The sequence below is a fragment of the Macrotis lagotis genome, chromosome 5, assembly GCF_037893015.1.
Source record: "Macrotis lagotis isolate mMagLag1 chromosome 5, bilby.v1.9.chrom.fasta, whole genome shotgun sequence".
NCBI classification, from domain to species: Eukaryota; Metazoa; Chordata; class Mammalia; order Peramelemorphia; family Peramelidae; genus Macrotis; species Macrotis lagotis.
The window spans coordinates 49,084,689-49,105,582 of NC_133662.1; the positions used below are offsets into that span (position 1 = coordinate 49,084,689).

Genomic DNA, 20,894 nt, shown 5'->3' on the forward strand with positions numbered 1-20,894 from the left:
AAACTACTTGAGGGCAGCTAGGTGGTACAGTGGATAGAGTACTGGCCTTGGAGTCAGGATTAGCTGAGTTCAAATCCGACCTCAGACACTTAATAATTACCTAGCCGTGTGGCCTTAGTCAAGCCACTTAACCCCATTGCCTTGAAAAATCTAAAAAAACAAAAAAAAAACAAATAAAACAACTACTTGAAACAATTAGCGACTTTAGCAAAATTTCAGAATATAAAATAAACCCACAAAACTCATTAGCAAGAAATAGAGAGGAATTCCATTCAAAGTAAAGGTAGACAATATGAAATACTTAGAAGTCTACCTTCTAAGTCAGACTCAGAAACTGTATGAAAACAACCAAAAAAACAACACTCATACACAGAAATTTAGATTGAAATAACTTGGAAAAAATTCAATTGTTCAAGGGTAGGTCGAGTTAATATAATACAAATGACAATTCTATCTAATTTAAATTACTTATTCAGTGACATATCAATCAAATGTCCAAAAAGATATTTTATTAAGCTATAAGAAATAGTAACTCAATTCTTATGGAGGAACAGAAGGTCAAGGATGTCAAAGCAAATAATGAAAAAAAATACAAAACAAGGAGACCTAGCCATACAAGATGGAAAATTATATTATAAAGCATCAGCCAGCAAAAACTGTTTGATACTTGCTAAGAAATAGAGTGATAGATCAGTGGAATAGATTAGGTGAGAAATAGCCAGTAGCTAATGATTATGGGAATTTACCATTTGGTAAACACAAATATTCCAACTTCTGGGATAAGAAGTCTCTCTTTGATAAAAACTGTTTCGAGAAAACTGGAAGATAGTTTGGCAAACACTAGGCATAGACCAATATATCACATCCTTTTCCAAGGTAAGGTCAAAATGGGTACAGATTTAGACATAAAAAGTGATAACATAAAATAATTAAAAGAACATGGAATAGTTTATCTGTCATAAATATGGAAATGGGGAGTAGTTTATGACTGAAAAGATAGAGAACATTATAAAAGACAAAATGGATAATTTTGATTACCTTGACGTGAAAAGTTTTTTGACAGAGAAAACCAATGCAGCCAAGATCTATAGGAATGTATTAATTGGGGAAACAATTTTTACTGCTAGTGTCTCTGATAAAGGACTCATTTCTAAACTATATATAGAGAACTGAGTTAAATTTATAATTAAGCAAATTATTTCCCAACTAATAATAGTTAAAAAATATGGAAAGGCAATTCAAATGAAATTAAAGCTATCTATAGTCATGTGAAAAATTGATCCAAATCATTATAGATTAGGGAAAAAGCAAATTAAAACAACTCTGAGGTATCATGTACACCTATGAGATTGACCAATATCAGAAAAAAGAAAAATGTTCAATGTTGGAGGGCATGTGGGAAAAATTGGAACATAATGCAATGTTGGTGTAGTTGTGAACTGATGCAATTTGGAATTATATCCAAAGGAAATTAAAACTGGACACCATTTTTATCCAGCATACAATTTCTAGATCTGTATATCAAAGAGATCATTAAAAAAGGTAAAAATTTCAAATATACAAAAATATTCATAGCAGCTCTTTTCATTGTTGCAAAGAATTGGAAATTAAAGGGATATCCATCAACTAGGGATTGTCTGAACAAATTATGGTACATGAATGTGATGTAACACTATTGTTCTATAAGAAATCATGAGGAATGGAATTTCAGTAAAGCCTGAAAGGATATATATGAATCGATGATGAGTGAAATGAGCTGAAGCAGAAGAATGTTATACTTGCTAAAAACAACAGTATCTCAACTATGATGGACTTGTTCATTTCAGTAGTACAATAATCAGAGACAATTCTGAGATTTGTGATGGAATATTGTCATCCATATTCAGAGAAGGAAATGTGGACTTTAAATGTAAACTGAAGGTCACTGGCTTCAATTTTTAAAAGTTGTCTTACATTATATGTTCTTTTTTCTCTCTATTGTTTTTCTCTTTTGTTTGGATTTGATTCTTCTTTCACAACAAGATTAATATGAATCTATGTTTAACTTAATTACATATGCAGGACCTATATTATATTGCTTTTGGTCAGGTGGAGGGAGAAAAATTCAAAACCATGCAAAAACAATTGGTGAAAACTTTCTTTGAATGTTGTTGGAACAACAAATACATAAAAATATTTTTAAAAAATTTAGAAAGAAGCCTTAGCAATGCTCTTGGAAAAATCATGAAGTGAATAGAAGAATTGATCCAAATTCAGAGGATCATAGATTTAAAACTAAAAAGGGATTTATAAGTCAATTATAGTTGAGAAAGGAAAAGTAATTATCCTTGGCTTATAAATCCTGTGTCAAAGAAAGGATTGAATTCAAGTCTTCATAATTTTAACTTCAGAATTCTACTGAGTCATTTAGAAAGAAGGAGATAAAGGAAGGGAATGTTGTATAGGTAAAAATGATAGAATTAGAGTATTGAATTGATGTATTAAGTGAAACTGAGAAAAGAATAAAAATTTTCAGAATTAAATTTCTAGGTCACTGGGTATATCATAGTCCAAATCACAGAAACAAATAAAAGAACATCAGCTTTAGTAGGGAACACAGCTTCAACATTAGACAGTGCTGAATTTGAGGTGATGATAAATGCCCAGTTGAATAGATCCAAGAGATGATAGTATGAAATTTTGAATTTGTGCTCTGAGGAGAATTAGGGAACAGAGATAAATGTCTGAGCCATTTGCTTAGGAGTGATAACGCATTCAATGAGGTAAGGTTATCTAGGGAATATGTAGAGAAACAAGAGGAAAAAATATCTTAAAGAGAGATTAAAATAAATAAGGAGCAAAAGAAGAATAAGATTTAAGGAAAAGGGAAATTAGATGCTTTTAGCAAGAATGGAATATCCTGAAAAGTTTAATGTCTTTAAAACCAAGAAAGGAAAATATAACAAAGAATAAAAGAAAGCTAGTTCCTTTGTTACAGTCTAAGAAACCCAAAGGAATGATGGATAAAAACCATTTTATTTGACATAAAAAAGGTAAAACTAAGATAATTAGTGAACTTGGAAAAAACTGTAGCATTAAATTCATTTTCCCCAGTGGATTTATGAGGATGATTTAGCCCAGTTTTGCTATAATAAATGAATAGATAAAAATGATTTTTTTCAGATCTATGATTTCATTGACATAAGGAACTTTATGTAATCAATATGATGATCAGCAGGTGTTCTAAAATTTATAATATTAAAATTTTGCCTGGGACAATGGAAATTTAAGAAATTTGACAAAAATCCCACAGCTGTTATGTGCTAAAGTTGAGACAGGAACTCAGATCTTCCAAACTTTAAAGCCAATTCTATACATTATGCCAGAAAGAACCTTGGAAAGAATGAAATAAAACCATCTAAAGATAATATGTCATCTAATTAGAAAAAGCCTTGAATTTCACTCTATGGGTGACAGAGAGTAAAGGATAGATTCTTTTTTTTATTTTTAAAGAAAGATGTTATTTATTTTGAGGTTTACAATTTTTCTCCTAATCTTGCTTCCCTCTCCCAGCCCCCACAGAAGGCATTCTATTAGTCGTTACAACATTTCCTTGGTATACATTGATCTAAGCTGAATGTGAGGAGTGAGAAATCATATCCTTAAGGAAGAAAAATAAAGTATAAGAGATAGCAAAATTACATAATAAGATAACTTTTTCCCCCCTGTAAATTGAAGGTAATAGTCTTTGGGTCTTTGTACAAACTCCACAATTCTTTCTCTGAATACAGATGGTGTTCTCCTAGATTCTTGATGGAGAACTAGCAAAAGAATTGTTCTTATAGTCATGAGATAAATTATGGAAAAATTAATGATAGAGGAAATGAAAAGACATTTTTAGGAAGATACTGCAATAACCCTGTTTAGTAATGGAAGAGATAACATTGAGTTAAATATTGCAGAAGATAAAGTGTTGTACCTGGAGACAGGGATACTTATTGTCAAAACTGATTACAAAAACTTACTAGGAAGTTCTGTGACATTGGCAAAGTAAATTCAGCACTTTCTGAATCATTTTCCTCATTTATCATATAGGTAACTTTGTGAGATTGTAAAAATACAAGGAAATCACTAAAAGTGCTATTGTAAATGAAATATAAATATATAAATATTACTCTTTTGCATATTGCTAGATTAGAGTAATGTGAGAGAACATTAGGTTATATGAGTTTTTGAGAACTGTTTAGAATACAACCACAATCAGAAGACTATGAAAAAAATTTTATCTGATAACTTTTTGAAGGAAGAAATGTTGTCTTTTGAGAATAAGAGTAAATGACATTTGGGGGCTTATCGGTAAAAAGAGAAAAGTTAATGCATCTGATTATAGGGATTCAAATCTCAGATCTTCTAATCAATACCTAAATGACATTGAACAAGTGAATCAACTTCTTTGAGTCTCTGGTAACCCATAGGGAGTTGGATATTATGATCCTGAATTTCCTTTCCATCTCTAAATCTAAATCAATAGGTTATATAACTTCAATAACGCTGTAGTAAAGGCTCCATTGAGGAAACATGAAATAAATCTGTAGTCGAAGATTATGTGGTGTCAAATGACAATCAGGGTTCTGGGAAAAATAGAATGGAGGCTAGTTTGGAAGGTCTAGATCAGTTAATCACAGAAAGAATATTAATCTAAGTTTAGAAATAAATTATGCTTATGTTTTGTATATGATATTATAAGATTGACATGTTAGATGTAAATTCCAAACCCTGAATTTTTTAGAGGGAACATTAAGGAGGATGACAAATATATTATGCATGATATGAGTATTAAAGTTCTGCTAATTCTTTCCAAAGGGGGGGGGGAATAAGATAAAAGGCAATTTTGAGATGTATTTTATTTATTTTTAAGATTCACCTTTGTAATACCTTGAGATAATATATAAACAAAATATAGATTGAATCCACAAATAACTTATTATATTAAGGTTATGTTTGTTTGATGCCAGAGTAGCCAGCCTTCTGTAGATATCAAATAGGAAAAAAATTAGATTTTTAAAACAATTTCAATTTAACTTTATTTTAAAAAATTTATTATTTTAGCATTTTATTTTCCCCCAGATACATGTAAAAATAATTTTAATGTTTGTTTTTAGAACTTTGAGTTCCAGGGCAGAGCCAAGATGGCGACAAGAAAGGATCCCCTCTTAGGCACTTTCTGATAAAACTCATAAACTAAGGACTCTAAACTTTCCAGAGACAGAACCCACAGAGGGACTCAGTGAGGTTGTTCTCCTACTCTTGGTAACCTGGAAAAGAGCAGAAAGGCTCTGCTCCTTGAGGTTGGAGGGGCGGCTGGCCAGAGGGGTGGCCCACCAGAGTGAAAGAACTTCAGCCTCCCGGAGGCAACTCCAGGGCACTGGGAGCCACAGCTCACAGCAGATGGGGAGTCTCCTGAGTTACGCCTTGGGAGCACCTGGCACAAATTGGGGAAACAGCAGGGGGACCTCTGCCAGAGCGAGTACATGGAGCCCAGTCCTCATGGTACACAGAGAGCAAAGTGGTCTTTTGGCAGCCAAGATCAAGGAAGTGAAGCAGGCTGAGCTGGTAAGCAGGAGCCCCCAGGGCATGAGCCCATTGAACTCAGGGAGGGGAGTGAAGAGAGTGAAACTGCAGAACTCTGTCCTCTGCCCCTGGAAAATGACTCTGGGGCCCTGAACACATTCAGATCATGATCGCAGTCTAGCCCCCCCCCCCCCACATAGAACAGCAGGGGCTCCCTCCACCTCATCCCCGTAGCACAGGGGGGTCCATATAGTCATTCACAGACCAGGAAGGAGGACAGAGCCTCACATATTGAGACCCTTGTGGGAGTATCCCAAAAGCTGAGGAAGCACAGCAAAACCAGGCTCAGGCTGGGAAAATGAGCAAGCAGAGAATAAGAGGAACACCATCAATAAATATTTTGCAAATGAGCTAAAAGAAGGCTCAAAACACTCAGTCTGAAGTTGAGGAACCACAAGCTCCTGCATCTAAAGATTCCAAGAAAAACAGAAATTGGTTTCAGGCTATGACAGAGCTCAAAAAAGACTTTGAAAATCAAATGAGGGAGTTAGAAGAAAAACTGGGAAACAAAAGGAGAGAGATGCAGGAAAAACATGAAAATGAAGTCAGCAGCCTAGTCAAGGAAATCCAAAAAAATGCTGAAGAAAATAGCATGCTAAAAACCAGCTTAGGTTAAATGGATAAAACAGTTCAAAAAGTTATGGAGGAGAAGAATGCTTTAAAAAGCAAAATTGGCCAGATGGAAAAAGAGATAAGAAAACTCTCTGAGGAGAACAAATTCTTCAGACAAAGAATAGAATTCAGGGAGAATGATGAATTTACTAGAAATCAGAAATCAATACTTCAAAACCAAAAAAAAAGATAAACTAGAACAAAATGTGAAATATTTCATTGAAAAAACAACTGATATGGAAAACAGACTTAGGAAAGATAATTTAAAAATTATTGGAATATCTGAAAATCATGATCAAGAAAAGAGCCTTGACATCATTTTCAAAGAATTATTATTACAGGGAAACTGCCCTGATATTCTAGAAGCAGAGGGCAAAATACAAATGGAGGAAATCCACCTATCCCCCTGAGAAAGAGATCCCAAAAAACCAACCCCTAGGAATATTATAGCCAAGTTCCAGAACTCCCAAGTCAAAGAGAAAATATTACAAGCTGCCAGAAATACACAGTTCAAATATCGTGGAGCTGCAGTCAGGATCCCACAGGTCTTAGCAGGAACTACAATGGAAGCTCATAGGGCTTGGAATATAATATACTGGAAGGCATAAGAGCTTAGAATGCAGCCAAGAATCAACTACCCAGCAAGGCTGAATGTCCTCTTCCAGGGAAAAAGATGGACATTCAATGACCAGGGGAACTTCAAATGTTCCTGTTGGAATGGCCAGAGCTGAACAGAAGGTTTGATCTTCAGTCACAGGAATCAGGTGAAGCATAGAGATTGGAGGAGAAGGGGAAAATATGAGGGACTTGATGAGGATGAACTGCATGTATTCCTGTATAGAAAAATGACATTGATAATACTTATATGAAACTTCTCAGTTAACAGAGCAAGTAGAGGGAGCTTTTATAGTTGAAGCACAAGAGAAAGTGGAATTCAAAGATAAACTATGACATAAAATGGAGTCAATAGAAAAAAAGGGAAGTGTAATGGGAGAAAGGAAAAGGAGAGGGGGAATAGGCCAAGATATTTCATATAATAAGATTTTTCTTTATTACAATGAGCTATTGCAATGATATGGAATGGGGGAAGGCAAGGCAGAATGAGGGAAACTTCACTCTCATCAGAGGTGGCTAGGAGAGGAAACAGCATATATACTCAATGGGGTATAGACATCTGGAGTAAGAAGGAGAGGCAGGGGACAGGGATAAGGGGAGGATGTGTGTCATGGAGGAGAAGATGGACCAAGGGGGGAGAGTAGTCAGTTATAACACATTTTCTTTTTTACTTCTTGCAAGGGGCTGGGATTGGATGGCCTTTCCAGGACCATAGGGCCAGATAGATACTAGGCCTAAGGGGTGGTAGGGGGGCTTGGAGCCTCTTGGCCCCAGAGCCAGGGATGCATCTGCTGTGCCACTCAGCTACCCTATAGCAGAGTCAGAGTGAAAGGCGAGAGAAAATATAGTACATGATATTGGAGAAATACAAAAGGAGGGAGTTACGATCAGCAATGGCAATGGTGGAAAAATATGGAAGTAACTTCTGCCATGGACTTATCATAAAGAATGTGAACCACCCGTGACAGAGTTGTTGGTGTTGGAACAAAGACTCGACCTCATTTTTTATTACTATTATTTTTCGGGGGTGCAGGGCAAATGGGGCTGGGTGGCCTGCCTGGGGCCACATAGCAGGGTGATCGTTGGCTGTCTGAGTCCAGATTTGGACCCAGGTGCTCTCGTCTCAAGGGCCAATGCTCTGTCTGCCACCCAGCCACCCCTACTATTATTATTTTATTTTATTTTGGGTCTTTTTTTCTTTTTTTTGGTTTATGCAGGGTGGTGGGGTTCGGGTGGCTAGCATGTCACATGGCTGGGTGATTGTTGGGTGTATGGGGATGGATGTGGGCTTGAGTGCTCGTGGCTTCAGGGCTGGCACTCCATCCATTGTGCCACCTGGCCATAATTACAATTATTACTATTATTTTTTTTTAATTTTAAATTTTTTTTCTCTCCCCTTTACTTTATCGCTCAAGCAAGTCTAAATTTATGTGGGGGACGGGGTATTTCATTTACTCTTAAACAAGTATATTTTATTAATGTAAAAACATTATTTGTACAAAATGAGAATAAATATTAAATAAAATACAAAAAAGAAATAAAAGAACTTTGAGTTGCAAATTTTTCTCCCTTCTTCCATTCCCACCACCTTACACTGAAAAAAGAAAGTCTCTTGAAGTTCCTAGTGTTTCTGATAATCGATTCAATTCTAAAATATATAGAGAACTGAGCAAAATTTATAAGAATGCAAATCATTCTGCATTTAGCAAATGGACAAAGGATATGAACAAGTCATTTTATATATGAAGAAATTAAAATAATCTATAGTTATATGAAAAAATACTGTAAATCATTATTACCTAGAGAAATACAAATTAAAAAACTCTGAGATACACCTCATACCTTTCAGATTGGTATAAATGACAATAAAGGAAAATGATTAATGTAGGAGAGAAAGTGGGAGGACTGAGAACTATGGTCAAGAGAATGGGAGAATAATGCATTGTTATTGGAGTTAGGAACTGATCCCAACCATTCTGGGGAAATGATACACAAAGGGCAATATAACTATGAATACCAGCAATAACACTGCTTTGTTTATATACCAAAGAGATAAAAAGAAAGAGAAAAGACCCATATGTACAAAAATATTTATAGTAACTCCTTTTTGTAGTTTGCAGAAATGTGAAATTGAGGAGATACCCATAAACTATGGAATGGTCGAACAAATTATGGTATATGAACAATAGTTCTGTAAGAAAACATGAAGTATATGAACTTCAGGAAAATCCTGGAAAGACTTGTATGAAATGATACTGAGTGAAGTAAGCAGAACCAAGAGAAGAGAACATTACACACATTAGGAGTAACACTGTGTCATGATCCGATATGGTGAACTGAGCTCCTCTGAGCAGTTTGGTGACTTGTTACTGAAAATACTATAAACATGGAGAGCAAAAATCTATGTGCAGATCAAATCGTACTATTTTTAACTTTTTAAAACTTGTTTTATGCTTGGATTTTATTTTCATTTGTGTTTTTATATTTCTATGTAATTCTGATTCTTATACAACATGATTAATATGGAAATATACTAAACATGTTTGTGCACATATGACTTATATCAAATTTCTTGCAGTCATGATGAGGGGAAGGCAAAGAGGAGGGAATAAAAATGTGTTTACAAAAACATGAATATTGAAAGCTTTGCATGTAATTAAAAAATAGTTAAATAGCATTCAAAAGAAAAGAGTTAATTGTACAATGTCATTCTGAGAACAGAAAAGGATGAAAAATCCTAAGAAAAGGACAAGTAGGAAAGAATATCTAGAATTTCTCCCCAATTGAGAATTAGGTCAAAGTATATGAATAGATAGTTTTCAAATGAAAAAGTTAAATCTATATATAGTCCTATGAAAAAATGCTCCAAATCATTATTGATTAGCGAAATGCAAATTAAAACAACTATGAGGTATCTCACACCTATCAGATTGGCCAAGATGACAAAAAAAAAGGGAAAATGATCAATGTTGGAGATGTGAGAGAATTGGGATATTAATGTATTGTTTGTGGAGTTGTGAACTGATCCAACCATTCTGGAGAACAATACTGGAAATATGTCCAAAAAACAATAGAGCTGTTCATACCCTTTGACTCAGCAATTCCTATATTCAGAAGAAATCATAAAAAATGGAAAAAAAAGTCCCATATGCTTCAAAAATATTCATAGTAGATCTTTTTGTAGTGGCAAAGAACTGGAAATTGAGGGGATGTCCATCAATTGGGGAATAGTTAAACATGTTATGGTATGTGAAAATTATGGAATACTATATTTCTATAAGATACCACAAATGATTGGACTCTAGAGAAGCATGAAATGAATTGCAGGATATGATGCTGAGCGAAGGGAGCAGAACCAAAATGACAATGTACACATTAACAACAACATTGTGAGATGATCAACATTGATGGAAACAGCTCTTCTCAGCAGTTCAGAGAGGTAAGGCAATCCTTTTAGACTGACTTTGGACAATGCTATCCCCTTTCAGAGGAAGAAAAATAAAATAAAATAAAGCAAAACAAAACAAAATTCCTTCAGGAATCTGATGAATATTTCATTCACTTAAAAAATATTTCAAGTATTTCTTTCCCTTAATCCTAATTCCTCATACTGAAAATGACTAATCTGTAAATAGGTTTAACACAAATGTGTGTGTGCAATATTAACATGACTGTTGGTTGCTAAGGGGAGAAGGGTGGGAAAGGAGGGTGAAAGGAAATTTTGAACATAAAAATATACATAGGCATATAGTTGACTGTTGAAAAACATTCAAAACATGTATTTGGAAAATAAAATATCAAAAAAAAGAATATCTATGATTTCTTAAAACTAATTTATTTTTACCATGAAGTATAATAAAAAGATCGTCTTAGACAAAGTCTTCAATTCCTATTATCAATATTATTAGAATGCCCTCCTACCTGATCTCTCTTCCTGAAATATTTCCCCTCCCCAATCTACTCCTCCAAACAATTGTCACCAGATTTGACATCATTTCCAAATCAATAAACTATGGTGACTTTATATAATATTAAGAATAAAACACAATACTTTCTGTATAGGTTTTAAATGCCATTACAATCTGATCTCAAAGTATTTTCCAATCTCATTATGTATTACTCTCTCCTGCCCTCAGCAATTCAGTCAACTCTTTCTCACACACAGCAAAAATCTCCTATCTTTCTATCTTTGCAGTGGCAATACCCTATTCTTGGAATATACACCACTGCTCACTTCTACCTAAGATAATATTTCTCTTCATTCAAGGTTTATCTCAAATGCTACTTTCAATATTTCATTCCTTATCTACCCAATGGTTAGTTAATGGGAGGCAGAAATGGTTTAAAGAGAGAAAAAACACAGGGGTATGTGGAAATAGCTGGCGAAGGACAAATTTATTAAGAGAAAATTGGTTCTGGAGGTGACACAAATGTAAATTAGTTTAGGGCCTAAAAATCTTGAACGTCATTAATTCAAAACAAGAGTTTGGTAACAAAAGTACCATAAAACAAAATACACTATTATCAGTATTTATGATTTCCTTTTTAGTAGATGATATGTTAATGGAAACCATCTAAACATCATGAAAGGTAGCTTTGTTGAGCATAGTTATGAGACAGAATATTTTATAGTAAAACACAATTTGATGGTCATATAACAATCAGAAATATTTAAAGAATAGAAGACTCAAATATGCTTATTCAGTATTTTTTTAAATTGATTTGGTACTACAAATTGTTGCTTTCAACACTTTCAACATGATGAGTCTATCCTACACCAAAATTATTCAGTGTTCTTTGGAAAGAAGAATGCTAGAAATAACCTTGTTTGATGATCCTTTGATCATAAAATTCAGGTAAGACATAAAACAAAAAGAAAAATGCTTCCAAAGACATTTTTCATTCTCCTAAAGGAAATACAAAATAGAATTCTAGTTGAAAAATGAGTCCCTGTGGATGGTGAGTTGTCTTGTATATGACATTGTGCTTCTTAAATCGACTCCTGGGATAATGGAAAGTTTCTTCCTGGAAGAAATCTGTAACTACTCAAAAGAGTTTAGTATAGCATCTCACATAAGAAAAGTGAAGAAAGTCTATTGATAAGATTATGACATGCAGTTTGATTAACAACCTATAAAACTGGTTCATTTTTCAGTATTTTCATGTTTACAAATATGCATTTATTTCATATATATATATATATTATACCTATCATCTATTTTTGTATTTTTTTCTCTATATCTCTGACAAAGCAAGCAAATAAAGTGTGATAATTGCTGGACATCCTTTATACACCATTTCTATTTTCTTGAATTGCAGAGAATATGAGATAAGTAGAATTAGAATCTTTATATGCTTGAATTAGAGTCAAGCAGGATAAATGAGAATGGATTAGGTGTAATTTCTATCATTGAAATAATCCTTCATATTGAATATATCTCAGTTCTATGTGAATATGCAAGCAATTAAAACATTAAAAGAACACTCCCTTCATCCTTGTCTGGTACTTCAAGATACAAAATATTTACATTCAAATGTGACAAATCAACTATGTATATACTTGAGCAAGAAGACTTACTTTCATTAACCCCCCCAAAAAAGTTTATCTAATCAATAATTTTTCTATAGAATGGTTCCCATATTTCTCCTCACCCTACTAATTCCCCTCCCAAAAAGTACACAGCATCTAGTGATTTTGTAAGAACACTATTATTCTATAGCTGCATTTATTGCAGAAAATGCTGCAGAACATAGATGAATGTATGTGTATATATATATATATATATATATGTATATATATACAAATATAGATACATATCCATGTATGTGTGTGTACATATATATTTGTGTATGTATATATCTATATACACTCAGGATAAAGAACAGAATAACCTCAAGCTTTAAAAAATGGAAGTAGTTATTACTGATCCCTAGTAACAAATTCCATGTTTCTATTGTGTTGAGAACCTGGATATGGAAGATTCAGATTTGTGGAGGTCTTAGCATAACTGATAAGACAGAAAGATTCTGGCTATAGGAGGAACCAATCTACCTTGCATGTCCTCCTGAACAGACCTCCTAGGAAGTGTGTCTGATATCCAAACCCATCCTAAGTTGAGTTCTTCTCATTTACTTATAGTAACTTTTATATCCTGCCTTTGGATAGTGAAAATGTATTAAAAACCTTTTCCAAAGCTATGGTTTTTGGGAGTCTAATAATTTTGTTGATTCCTAATGGGTGCCTGCCTTATTCGTAAGCTTCTATAAAGTCTGACCATTTATAGTTTCCTATAGAATAATAGTATTCCATAACATTGTTTAGCCATTCCTCAATTCATGGGCATCCCTTCAATTTCTAATTCTTTGCCACTATGGAAAGAGTTACTATGAATATTTTGGGACATGTGGGATTTTTCCCATTTTTTATGATTTCTTCAGGATGTAGGACTAGTATTGGAATTCTAGTCAAAGGGTATGATCAGTTTTATGGCTCTTTGGACATAGTCCCATATTGCTCTGCAGAATGATGGGATGAGTTCACAACTCCACCAACAATGCATTAATATTCCCATCATCCCACAGTTTCTCTAACATTGATCATCTGGCCTTTATGTCATCTTAGCATATCTGAAAGGTGTGAGATGGATCCTCATAGTTGTTTTAATTTGCTTTTCTCTATTTAGTAATGATTTGGATCATTTTTTTCATATAATTATATATAGTTTTAATTTCTTCATTTGAAAACTGTCAGTTCATATCCTTTGATCATTTATCAATTGGGGAATGACTTAGAACCTTATAAATTTGATGCAATTATCTGTATATTTTAGAAATTAGAACTTTATCAGATATTCTGTGAAAATTGATGACCAATTTTTAATTTGAAAAAATTTATTACGTAGATAGTCAATCTATTAGGAAATAGAATTTGTGATACAATAATTATAGAAAATCTTAACTTTTTCAGATTGTCACTAAAACTATATGTGTTCCCTAGTATTTATAATTTAAAATCCCTGGGAGGATGGAAACAGCAAGTCTGGAGAGATAGAATCAGTTTCTCATAAAAAAATTCTCAAATGGACAGGGAGATCCCAGCTTTTTTATGGTACAATTAAAGTGTTACTATAAGCTATTATAAATCTAGATTTGATTTTTTAAGCGAAAATTCAATAGTTAAGGAAATAAGTACTCAGTCTATGACATTCATTCTTTAATATTAAGAAATGCATCAATAGAAGGAGGGAGAGAGAGAGGGAAAGAAATTTGTTATAGGTTATATATATATATATATATATATATATATATATATATATATATATATATATATAACTAAATCACAAAATGACATTTTCAGATATATATGATGTTAGGGATGATTGTAGTACAATTGGAATAACTTATGGGAGCATACTTAGAAGGGTTGGACATAATTGGATTAAGAAGTGATCTTGTATTAATATATACTATAGTAAATAAGGGTTGCACTGCTATATGGTTAGAGAGTTAAAGGTAAAAAGGGAAAGAGTTTACCTGATACTTGGACTGGGGAGGGTTGTTGTAGGACTATGATTGCAGTACTATGGAAACAGAATGAGAGAATGTACTTAGAGGGAAAGGACATGAAAAGAACATGGAATGATTTTGCTTTGCTTGATATTCTGGCTACAATTGGAGGAAGTGTGTTGGGGTGGAGAACTTCATAAACTTCATAAAATGATTTGATAAATGGTTCAAAGAAGTTAATATGAAGTTTTCCAAAGAAGAAATCAAATAGAAAAAAATTTTTTCTAGTCTATATCAATATTGATTAAAGAAAGGCAAATCAAAGAACTTCAAGATATCTCACAACTATGAAAATAGCTAATATGATTGAAAGGGAAAATAGCCAGTGTTTAAGGGGATGTGGAAAGGCAAAAAAATAAAAGAATTCCCAAAGAAAATGGAACATTAACTAAGCCTTGAAGATAGCTAAGAACTTGATGAGGAAGAGGGGAAGTGAGAGACCTGAGCATATTATACAACCTGAATAAAGGATTGTGAATAATAGGTAGAAAGTTGAATACTGTAAACTTCAATTAGACCAGTTTGATTGCAATGGAGAGTTCAACTGAAACTCGTGCTCATGCATCTTAAAGCTCCTACATTACTGATATCCTATGACTTAAAGAAAGATAGAAGCAGATTCTTACTTTTTATTTTTAGATTTTTTTGCAAGGAAAATGGGGTTAAGTGGCTTGCCCAAGTCCACAGAGCCAGGTAATTATTAAATATCTGAGGCTGGACTTGAACCTAGGTACTCCTGACTCCAAGGCCAGTGCTCTATCCACTGCACCACTTAACTGCCCCTGGTGCAGATTCTAAAATAAAAATACCAACCTACAAAAAAAAAAACCAATGAAAAAAATATTCATCCTTTTTAATGCTAATCTCTTCCCAATCAGATCAACTTGAATTTATCCTGTTTATAATTTCTTTGTATACAATAGTTTGCTTAGTTCCTCTTCCTTTAGATTGTGCTGAGATCCTTGAGGAAGGAACTTGCTTCCCCCCCTTTTTTGTCTCTAGGAGTTAGTACAGGGCTTCTCACATAGTAGCCACTTAATAGTTGACTGATGATTTAACTTGATTTTTAACAACAATAAAATTGATTAATCACACACAACCACAGCCTTCCTTTAAAATAAAAAGTAAACTAGGGAATTATAAGGTGATTATTACTATGAATCAAAATCATTATTTCAAATTCTTTTTATCAATTTTTTCAGAGAGCTTTTTGTTATTGTTTTTGTTATCTTCAAAGGTATCAGTGAATAAATTTGTATTTTATTTGTCAAGTTAAGAAGTCATGGTATGTTTGGCAACGAAATAAGTGATATGAAGGTGTCATAAAAAAGACATCTGCCTTTAGTTGCTGAACATTTGAGAGGAGACCATTCATCAATAACTTGAAAATAGTTTCAAGTTGTGAGGGAATGAGAGAAAAATGAGACCTCAAAAAAAAACATTCGAAATTCAACAGGCTCAGTTTTCTTTTAATTAGAGGAGGTGGAAATAAAAGGTTTTAGATAATGAATGATTTGGTTCCCTAAGATAAGGGATACTTCCAAACTATAGTTACTAGAACAATTATAAAACTCAATAAAGCTCAAATAACTTGTGATTTTAGGAAAAGTGAAAAGTAGTAAGGGATTGATTGCCTGATTGGAAAATTATAAAAAATATAGTCAGAGTCAATATAAAAATTTACTGAAATAATTATGTGTTCCATGAATTACACATTTTCAGAATCAATAATATATAATAGTCACAAAGTTTTTTGCTGTGGTGGCTTAAAAGACAATAACAATATTTGGTTAAAGGATTCAATATATATGTATATATATATACATATTCAATATAAATATATATGTATATATAAGTATATATGTATGCATGTATATATACATATATGAATATGTATGTATATAGTATTTCTTCTACATCTTCTCCACTTATCCTGGGAAACAATTATAACTAATGCTTCATTCTTTAAGAAACTGAAAGAAAAGAAAAATGCAAGGGATTTTAATTTAGAAAAAATATATTATCAGATTTCTTGATTTGCAAAGGAGTTGTAAAATATATTTTTCAAATGTAGACATTATTTCTATATTTTAACTTTTTTACTAAAACATAGTAATATTATAACAGAATATTATTAGAAAAAAATTTGCTTAAGTATAAAGTTGTTTTTATACTTATTTGAGATTTCTGATATCTAGAATACTAAATATTCCCTTTTACCATAGAAGTTAATTGAACTATAGAATTCACTTCACAAAAATAAATTTATGAAAAACATCTTTCTCAAAAAACTTGTTTATAATACATTACAAGTAATTTATGCCAATTTAAATTATCGTGATGATAGGTAATACAAATAATTCAAGATGAGCAGAAAAAAAATATCAAATTTTTGTTTTTCTTGAAAACATAAAAATTATTTTAAAATGTATGTTGTTGAAAAACAGGCCTTCTATTTATCAACAGGAATACAATCTGTTCATTTATTTTTGAATATGAAGTATACTAACTAAAATTTTAGGAAAAAGGAGATTCTGTGCTACAATTTTTTAAAATCATGACTTATGGGATGAAGAATCTATTTTAGCAGTATTCAGTAATGAAAAAAACACAAACTACTATTTTATCCATTTCTGCTTTTGCCCAGCCTGCATTGATGCAGCAGAGTTTATTTAAACAAATTTTTAAATTGTATTGTTCATTCATGTGCACACGTATGTTTTTAAGTTACAAAATTTCCTTCCACCCTCCATTCCCAGAACCATTGCTTTCAGTGGCAATCAGTTTAGCATTGTACATACATATTTTGATAACCATGTTTAGAGATTCGTTATTTTCAGTATGAGGAACTAGGATTAAGGGAAAGAGATAAATAAAAGATAATTTTTATAAAGTGTTCATCAGATTCTGAAGGGTTTTTTTGGGGGCTGGGGTGTTTTGTTTTGTTTTGATTTTCTTCTTCTGAATGGGGATAACATAGTCCATAGCTAGTCTAATATGGTTGTCCTAGCTCTCTAAACTACTGAAAGGAGCTGCTTCCATCAAGGTTGTTCTTCTCATAATGTTATTGTTCATGTATACTTTGTTCTCTTGGTTCTACTCCCTTCACTCAGCATCAGATCCTGTAAGTCATTCCATGTTTCTTTAGAGTCCTACCATTTATGATTTCTGATAGAATAAAAGTCTTCCATAGTATTCATGTACAATAATTTCTTTAGCCATTCCCCAAATGATGGACAGTCCCTCAGTTTCCAATTTGTTGACACTAAAAAATGTGCTGCTATGAATATTTTGGAAATGGAGGACTTTTCCCTTTCTTATAATTTCTTCTGGATATAGACTTACAATTGGAATTTCTGGGTAAAAGCGTATGAACAGTTGTATTGAACTTTGGGCATGCTTCCATATTGCTCTCCAGAAAGATTGGATCCATTCACAATTCCACCATCAATATCTCAATGTGCCAATCTTCACACAATCTCTCCAATACTGATAATTTTCTCTTTTTTCTCTTCTTGGCCAATCTGATGGGTGTAAGGTGATAGCTCATTGTTGATTTAATTTGCATTTCTCTAATCAATAATGATTTGCAACATTTTTTTGAATTATTATATATAGTTTTACTTTCTTCATTTGAAAACTATATGTTCATATGCTTGGGCCATTTATCAAATGGGGAATGACTTGTGACCTTATAAATTTGATGCATTCATTTTATTGGTGCAAAACATTTTTTAATTTAAGATAGTCAAAATCATTCATTTTGCAGTTTATAATGTGCTCTATTTCTTTTTTTGGTCATAAAGTTATACACTTTCCATAGATTCGATGGAGCAGGGTTTTGCATAATGGGAAATGCCAGAAAGAACACAAGAATTAAATCAGCATGCTCAATTTAACTTTGTATCCATAGGAGTTCAGTTGATTATAATTTTTCTTCAGTTATACAATATATTGGGGTTTTGTATTTTTTAATTTTTTAAAAAAGTTTCTTTTATTTATTTACAGAAATATCATTAAAATATTCCTGTTTATGAATCAACATAATAGCCCCTCTCCCACAGAAATATAAAACTACATGAAAAATAAATTGAAAGAGAAAGAAAATGTGTTTCAGTCTGTTTTCTGATACCATCAGGTCTATCTGGGGTGGGTCACATACTTTATCATAGAAGATGCTTACATATTTTTCCACAGTTGCAGTTGCTGATTGTAATTCCCTCCATCCATTCCTCCCCACTACCATCTGACCATCTGTTATATTTTCTCCCTTCTTTCAATCTGTCCCACTTCAAAAATGTTCTGCAGGGCATCTGAATGGTGTAGAGGAGAGAGCACTGACCCTGAGGTCAAAAAGCTTCAAACCTTCATACCAACTCAGAAACTCAGCAACCAACTGGTCCTGTGGTCCTGGACAGGCCACCCAATGCCACCACCTTGCAAAAAGTAAAAAAGAAAATGTGTTACATCTGACTATCTATCCTCACCTATGATCTACCCTCTCCTCTGTCACCCATATCACTGCTCCCCTCCACCTGCCCCCCTTCTCTCCTTTTTCTTCTAGATTTCTATATCCCATTGAGTATGTATGCTGTTTCCTCTCTGAGCCATTTCCGATGAGAATGAAGGCTCCCTTATCCCTCCCACCAGCCTTCCTCCACACCATACCATTGCCAAAGCTATATGAAATTTCTTTTACATGAAATACCTTAGCCTAGTCTACCTTTCCTTTCTCTTACTTCCAGTACAGTTTCCATTCAGCCATTAACTCCATTTTTACAATATATTGTATCTTCAAATTCAGCTCTTTCCTGTGCCTCATCTATAAAAATCCCCTTCTACCCACTCTATTAAGCGAGAAGTTCATATGAGTGTTATCTGTATCATCTTCCCATTCAGGAGGAATACACACAGTGCATCATCATTGATTCCCTCATAATTTACCCTTCTTGTCCACTCTTTATAGGCTTCACCTGAGTTCTATACTTGAAGATCAAACTGTCTGTTTAGCTCTGGTCACTTCAACAGGAAGATGTGAAATTCACCTTTTCACTAAAAGTCCATTCTTTTCCCTTGAAAGAGGATGTTCAGTTTTGTTGGGGAGTTGATTTTCAGTTGCATTCCAAGTTATTTTGCCTTCAGGAATATTATATTCCAAGACCTATGAGCTCTTAACATAGATAACACTAAGTCCTGGGTAATCCTGACTGTAGATTAATGATATTTGAATTGTTTTCTTCTGGCTGCTTGTAATATTTTGTCTTTGACTTGACAGTTCTGGAACTAGGCTGTAATATTCGTGGGGGTGAGTTTTTTGGATCTCTTTCAGGAGGAGATCAGTGGATTCTCTCAATTTCTATTTTACCCTCTGCTTCTAGGGTACCAAGGCAATTTTCCTATAGCAATTCTTTGAAAATGAGATCAAGGCTGATTTTCTGAGCATGATTTTCAGGAAGTCCAATAATTTTAAATTATTTTTTCTGGATCTGTTTTATAGAACAGTTGTTTTTTTCTATTGTTTTCTTTTTTTTACATTTCATGCCAATGAAATAATTTATTGTGCATAATAAAAGTGGTGTTTCTTAAAAAAACATTTTCTAGATCTTGGACATCTGCAGAAGAAGATGAGGAAAGGATTCTACTCTCAAGCAAAGTGAGTGTTAGTTTAGTTGATGAAATAATAAAACTTTCAACAACAAGTGCTATGTTACTACAGGCTTGAAACCCCTGTAGCAAAGCATCCATAAATGTAGTTTTAATAGTAAAATTATGCACAGGAAGATGGAAAAATTCAGAATGTTACAGCACAACATATGTACCTCACAGCTTTGCTAATTTACAACTAGTGAAGAGCAACAGTATACAGAGAAAGTATATGACTCACCAATAAGTGACTTCATTGTCAGATAAATAGGAAAATTTTCATTTTAATGCCATATTGGATTTTAGTACATTTCAATCCATTGGATTTTAGTACATTTCAATCCAAGGGGGGGGAACAAACATGGTCATAAATACAGGATTTCATATATTTTACAATCTGACTTGTTATATAATAAATTTGTAGCTATGTGATAAAATGTAACTTGTGGGGAGATGAGAATCCAGGCTCAATTGAGTAACTGTCACAGGAAAGAAGACATTAAATACTATTCTGAAGTAAATATATTTGTTTAATTTCAAAATCTCAAAATAGCCCTTGTATAAAAAAAAGTTTAGTTAAACACTAAGTTAGCTAAATAACTATCTTGAAAGGTTTACACATAATTAATATAGAAAATACATTACCTCTAAACTCAATCTTACATACATAGAAGGAAAGGGGGAAAGGTAGACAATTTCTTCAGCAGCATATATGGCTAAATCAATCAACCATCTTAAACTAGAACTGACCATTAAAAAGAATCTGGCAAATTTCAAAAAGTTTTCCACTTAATAAAAAAATTAATTAAAGGGTTATATCAATTAAATATAGTTTTCATATATTTTAA

The 20,894-nt window shown here is 33.0% G+C and overlaps 1 long non-coding RNA gene across 1 annotated transcript in view; it reads right to left on the bottom strand.

The window, feature by feature from the left end:
• LOC141523798 (uncharacterized) overlaps positions 1 to 20,894 on the bottom strand; it is a 407,543-nt gene that overhangs the window by 305,149 nt on the left and 81,500 nt on the right. The window lies entirely within an intron of this gene.